At 39.1% G+C, this 6,904-nt stretch overlaps 1 protein-coding gene across 2 annotated transcripts in view; it reads left to right on the top strand.

Annotated features, from left to right (window-relative positions):
* Positions 1 to 291: 291 nt before the first annotated feature.
* LOC100695320 (liprin-beta-1) overlaps positions 292 to 6,904 on the top strand; it is a 28,744-nt gene continuing 22,131 nt past the window's right edge. For both annotated transcript variants that reach the window (XR_002056906.2, XM_005456623.3), the window contains exon 1: positions 292 to 498. The gene's annotated coding sequence lies outside the window, so the exon portion shown is untranslated. The remainder of the gene's footprint in view (positions 499 to 6,904) is intronic.

The raw sequence follows: 6,904 nt of genomic DNA, 5'->3' as shown, positions 1-6,904 counted from the left end.
ACAATAATAAGTTAAGAATAACATACAACATTATATTAGCCTACAATACGATACTTTCGTAACACTAAGGGCAGAAGATGTTTTTTACTCATTTTATTATCATGAAGATTGAAAAATGAAATTATCAAATGCCACAGATAAAAATTACTGAATTTAAAGCGTTGCTTTGTGGCTTTGTCTCACTGCTGCTTTTTTAGTCTAATTTCAGAGGACATGAGTTTTATTGTGAAGGGCAAAAGCGATTCTTCCTCTGCTAACGGATTTTATGCTTTTATTCTGAAGTCAGGACTTCCTGCACTTTCTTCCTGTGTGGCTTTAACTTGACGACGCACTCTATCGCCTTTTTTAGCTGGACGAAAACTTCATTTCACTGACAAATTCAATGAGAAGGTGAACGCCGACCATGAAGCTCCGTTGAAAGGCGGCCAAAGAGTTTGGAGTAAGCAAACTGGAGACTGCAGGACCCCGTCGTTAAAACTTTTTCTTTGGTCGAAAACTGTAAGTTCACCGAAGTTTAAATGAACTTTTTTTACATTTTTCAAAACAGAGTTACTGTTAACTGTTGACTTTTTCCATTCTTTACTAAAGTGCTTACTTGACTTCTATGTTGTTAAAAAAACGCTAAAGTCATCTTGTTTTCTGTTAAATTGGACTTGAAGCTAAAAACGATGTTGACGTGTTAGCTAACGTATTAACCCAGAGGTGAGCTTTTTTTTTTTTTTAACTTTTGCGTATTCATTTGAATATTGAATATATTCCCTATATTAATGGCTATTTAAGATTATACTGCCCATATGGCAGCCTAAAGTTAAATAGCCATAGTTGTGTTGAGGTATTTAAGAGGGGTGAATTTATTTTTATTTTTTTGTGATTTTATAATTAGTATTTTCCTCTGTTTCTACACCATCGGTGAACACTTCCATAGAAAATCTTCCCGGGTCTTACTGTGATATTTCACTGCAGTTTTAAAATTTTATTTAGGATTAAATCACCAGCCCATGCACCACACATGTTTAAATTCCATGTTAACAAAAAACACATGTAGATACTAATAATCCATATAAATGCCATCCATAGAAGTGATAAAGTTATTGGAGACAGTGCATTAGGTAATGATTTTTTTTTTCCAAAGCATTGCAGTTTCTTTTGGTGCTTTTAATTGTGCTAGCTTTGTATGCGAGGACCCTTATTGCATCACATTTTATTAATGTATCCATAAATGTGCAGGCCAACTTATGAATCACTGTCGTGAACCTCCAGTCAGACTCAGTTTGGCGCCCAGCATCATTTAGAAAATGCAGTAGGAGCCAGCACTTTATAGCTGATTCGGGTCCAGTGTCGGCTTTTTTCATCATCAGCCTGAGACTTATGCAGCCTTTGTGTGGGTAAAAGTCTGCAGTGTACTTTTTTTATTCAGGAAAACCCCCACTCCTGAGGCACATGACCCCCTGGCAGTGCTCTACTCTCCCTGTGGTGACGTCTTGGCCTGCAGGCAGAGAACCTAAAACATAACAAAGGATTTTATTTCCCTCTCTGTCAATAACCACATTTGTATTCTCACCTCACTCATTCAGCCAATGATTCGTGTCTCAGAAAACCCATGCTGACGCACACTTGCTTGCACAGCCATATCTGATGTTACAGTGGCATAGTAAAACAAATTTTCCAACTGCTTAGTGATTGTTTAAGAGACACAAATAAGTGTAATCTCCTGGAAGCTTGTTTCCTCAGGCAGCAGGCATTTGTGTGTGTGTGTGTGTGTGTGTGTGTGTGTGTGTCAGTCAATCAGGACAAAGTCCATTATTGGCCCATGGCAGTAAACTTGCCTTGCAATAAGATTTACATGGCACACTCCCCAAAGTTTTCTAGATTTAGATTTTGTTTTTCTTAAAGCCACGTGTCCAAAAATTCTACCGGGGCCTTTGTATCTCAGGCACCTTCTCCTTCTTCTTCCTTTTTTTTTTTTCCATGATATTTGCATTCCTTGCATTCTTGGTGCAGTTCTCTTGTGGTAGTGTATTTTGAAAGAAGGGAGGTGTCATGTTGAAGCCACATGACATACTGGGATGTTTACATTCTTCTGAAATTAATTATAATGTCTTAATCTAAAACATTTGTCTCACAGGAACAGATTTAAAGGCTCATTCCTCTCTAAATTCAGTAAAATTGACGCTAAAGGCTCCTTTATGATGTGACAGAAGTAATATAGCAGCTCCTGGACTTTCAGCTTTTATTGCAGTGTGTGAAGGGATTGCAGGAAAATTGCAGTATCTTTGCAAGAGGAAGACATTTCCCCAGAATTTGCCAGGAAGCACTTCCTGACAGGACTGAGTGAAGGTCTTCCTGAGTGTAAGGATGCCTCTGTTTCAATCCTGTTTACAGTTTCAGCCCATTTATTGGAAGCGCTTATAATGGCGTGAGTAATACTAGGACTTCTGTGTTACGTTAGTGATAACAAAGGAAACAAACTGTAGTTTTTCTTGGCTTGCTGAGATCTCTTACTCATTTCCTCCAGAGCTTTTCTTTATTTTGTCAATTTATTTTTCCCCTCTAGTTTGAATTCTGCCTGTGATGTAGTTTGGGCCACGTGGAAAAACTGCAATAACTTGGGATCAGAGTCGTGGTGCTACCATGTGAGGCTCTAAAAGACAAAGACTTGTTTGTCGGCAGCCGGTGCTGCAGTGAGAAACACGGCGCTGGTTTAGTGTCTGACGTTTCTATGAAACAACCTGACCTCACAGTAGCCCAGACTGAAAGTTCAATGCACCATCTCTCAGGGGAAGGGTAAACAAAAGGAGGGTGTTTGACTGGAGCTTTTGACGGGGCTTTTTCTTAAATTAGGTGCCACAGGAAGACCAAGAGCCAGGCAGATGGGCCAGAATATTCAATCATAAAATAAAATGCAGTGATGACAACTGGTGTGGAAAAACATTAGGTGCACCCCTGTGCTCCATTGCACAAAAGCCTGCAGATGATTTTTGTACTGAATAAGTTTTTATAAGTCGATTAATGTCTTAGTAACTTTTGTCATTGTTATTAGCTGTCAGTTCAGCTCAGGAGGGTTCAATATCTCTGCAAACTGGAACACAAAGCTTTCTAAATTAAACCAAAAGTGTGTAGTAATGAAATCTGACTGTCATATTTCTCTTGATAATAAGTTCAGTAGCGCTCTGAGGTAGAGAATGGGGATTTAATCAAATCCCACTAAAGCAAATGTTTTAAAAGGAATGGCAGCAATGTAGGTGTATTGGAGACAGCCTGTGTTCAGTTATAGTTTCAGATCTGGTTATATTTGCAGTTTGTCATTTTAATCAAGGGTTATGGTGCTGAAGGAGAAGCAAATGCATTTATTAGATTACTTTTAAAGAAGAAGTAGTCATGAACTTATGGTAGCAAGTTATTTTAAACTTGTTCTGAGACTTGTAACTTAAAGTGTCACACAGTTTACACAACATTTTTGACTCTATCCCATGAGGAAAAATACATGATGATGATTATGAGCAGGTCTAAACTCTTCCTACGACAAACTGGGTTGCAGTACTTCACCTTATGCTGCTTCTTATGCTACAGTCTGAAATGCACATCTGTACCACAGCTGGAGGTAAGTTATAGGAGCACGAGGCACCGGTAGAGGCGTGTGTGTGTTACAGAGACCGACCATTCAGCGTATGGTCAAGTAATCCCAGGCTATTTTCTTTTCAGATGCTTCATCCCTCCCCCCTCCCTCTTCGATATCACTCCAAATCCATCTGGTTGATGTTAAAACCACCTCTCAGCCCCAGAAAAGTCGAGTTTGATTCTCTTACTGATTTGTCTTTCTTTAAAATTGAAAATTTTTTCCGTCAGATGGATTAGATCAGTAGCATTGATTCCTTTTTTTTGAAAAACATTTATTCAAATGGCAAGAGGAGAACAATAAGTGAATGATGTTATTAATGCGGTTTTATGGTGTGGTTTTTATAGTGTTAGATGGCCTCTCAGACCTTCATGCTCCAGATAAAGTACATTCAGATATGTGCAGTGATTTGAAATTATGTCATTTTGAGCACAAAAAAGCTGTTTTTAGGCCTCTGAACTACGGCCCTTTTTAAAATAAAAACTTTAGTTTAGAGTGAACTAAGGTTTGTGAGCAATATATTCGTGATGGATATAAGTGGATATTTGCTTTGTAAAAGTGTATCAAAAGAGCATTGTTCAGTTGAATAGGCTTGGAGTGAAATGTCCACCTCTTTCGTAGAAGTTTACCCTCTGACTGGTCCCGGCAGATATGTACCCCTCCCTAAGCCTGGTTCAGGCAGAGGTCTCTTCCTGTTAAAGAGGAGTATTTCCTCACCACCGTCAACAAATGCTTGCTCATAGAGGGTCATCTGATCACAGTCATCCGATGGGGTTTTCTTTCTAATATTGTACGGTCTTTAACTTAAAATATAAAGGGTAATTGTTGTGAAATCAAGTTAGAGGTTGTCTACGGTTTTGTTTCCCGATGTTGTTTCTCCTGACACTGACGATCAAAGATTATACAACAACCAGCTCGGCGTACAGGGCAAAGAAGTTGGCCTAAGGAAAAGCTACAACCACTTGAAGCTGGCTCTGCATCGTCTCAATATCACCACATTGTCTCAGTATCATCACATCGTCTCAATATATGGGATAACAATGATGCTCAGTCCCACAAAGATGTTTGTGGTCTTGATGGACACTCTTTTTTTTGAGGAAAAATTACCTCAGCAGGACTGAATGTTTGCATGTGTTTTGACTTTCAGGGAAGAATAGACTTTGGGAGCTTTAGTATTTCTAGCACAGGATGGATCATGTGTGATGTCAAAACAAACTACTGTGGTCAACAATGGAGCTCCATGGCACAGAGGAATAGGATATTTCTGGCTCTAGCGGATAGACAATACTTGTTTGTAGAATCAGTTCTTTGCTGCGTTTGGTCTTTTTTTTTTTTTTGCTTGGGGTAAAATCTCTGAACCCATTTGAGTTGTTTCCTTGTATATGACACGCCAGCTTTTGTTTGTTGTTTCTTGTTGGCATTTTATCTTTTCCCTTCATGGGTCAGTTTAAATGTCTTGGGCTTTGACATAATACAGTCCTTGGGGGATTTAGTGTGAAGGAAAGAGGGTCAAAAAGGTCAGCAGGAATGTCACTGCCTGGTATTAGTATTTAGTTTGTGGGAGAACTGGCCTGCTTAGGAATGTATGCCGTCATCACTCCTACGCTTCAGGCATCAGACAATATTATTTCATATGGACCCTTCTTCACAAGGCCACAGATGGACTCTCATCTTTAGGTTTAACTATATTTTTTCATACTTTTTTTGTTTTGTTTTTTTTAAATGGATGACCTGTTCATCACTGATGTGAGTAAAAGTTGAAAATCCCTGGCATTTTAAAGGCTTTGAGTCTAAAGAATGACCAAACCAGTTTTTACGAAAGGCTTCAGTGCCATCTATTTGCTGCATGGCCAGCACAAAATTGACTTCTATTTTCGTGTGCTCATTTAATTCCTGTTTTGACTCTTTTCCAGACATAAATTGACCTGGCATTTTGACTTTCATGGGAATTGTTACTAAATAGGATTTCACATGAAACTCATTCCAGATTTGGTGTGGCTTTTATCACATGACAACACAAAAAGATGGAAATCGCTTTCAAGTACGCAAACACACTGTGATTTATTTTATATTCAAATATTCTCATTCTATTTCATATCTCATATCTCCTCAAGGGACAAAAAATGGGACCATTAAGGACAGCTGAACAGAGCATGAGTTAGGGTGTCTTGTGAATGATTCCATTATTTACATGTTTTTTTTTAATTTCAAAAAAGTGTTTCCAGCAACAAATATGACTCTTGAGCTATACATTTCCTCCAGAGTTTATTCAAAAAGCATCCTGTTTCCATCAAATCACAGAGTAAAGCATAGTAGTAGCAGTCGTAGTGAGAAGTGCATCGGTGGTGTGCCTCCACCCTCATTCCACTTGGAAACTTTACAGTTTATATGGAAAGCAGGTTGTTATATCTTTAGATGCATGTGTCTGCATAACCAGGGTTCTGTTTAGATTCAAACGTAATGATATGTTGATGTTGTACTACAAATACAGCACTTTGTATGACATTTTGGAACAAACCTACACCCACTTCTCTGCAGTTAAACCAGGCGCCAAAGCACTTAAGGCTCCTTGTTTTAACAGCAGACTGTAGCAGACCCAGCTCACATATTGAGGTCATTGGTCTTAATTAAGCTCTTAATGCCAATTTCTTACCCTACTGGGTATGACACTGTGACCCCACAGAGGGAGGAAATGAGGCGAAGCCACTAGTCCCAACCCCCCCCCCACCCCCTTTTTTTTACTATGCGGTGTCTGAACAAGTGGGGTTACTGTTTTTATGTCGGACAGCTGGGCTCTCTGTGCCATATTGTTTACTATTTCAGTTCCTCTAAATCAGATTTTGTTTGAAGCGATAAGTGCCCAGTGCAAGTAAAAGAGAGACATGTGATAAGTGTTTGAATCCACTGGTCATGGGTATATTGTCCAACTTTGTTATGGAAGTTTGAAATGCCGAGCATGCCGGAGCTACAAGGCCTGAGACCCCTGGGAGAATAGTGCCATTATTTTAGAGAGGAGCCTGGCCATGAGCACTCGTGACTGCCCACTCGCCGGAAATAAGGGCTTCTGGGTAATAAGTCCTGGAAATCACTTTGTTTTTTGTCTCTGAGGCAGCCAGTTTTTTTTTTTTTTTTTTTTTTTTTCCTTTTTTGTGTCGCCAACTGCAAGGGTAATTTGATGCAGCAGTCATTTGAAAAGGAAGAATGAGACCTTTTACTGTAACAAGATTAGTGATAACTTAGTTATTTCTTTTTCAAGTGGAAATGTAAATGCATGCATACAGGCAGGCT

Source organism: Oreochromis niloticus, linkage group LG17, assembly GCF_001858045.2.
Source record: "Oreochromis niloticus isolate F11D_XX linkage group LG17, O_niloticus_UMD_NMBU, whole genome shotgun sequence".
Classification (NCBI taxonomy): domain Eukaryota; kingdom Metazoa; phylum Chordata; class Actinopteri; order Cichliformes; family Cichlidae; genus Oreochromis; species Oreochromis niloticus.
The sequence above is the reverse complement of the archived record's forward strand: the minus strand, read 5'-3'. Positions and strand labels throughout refer to the sequence as shown.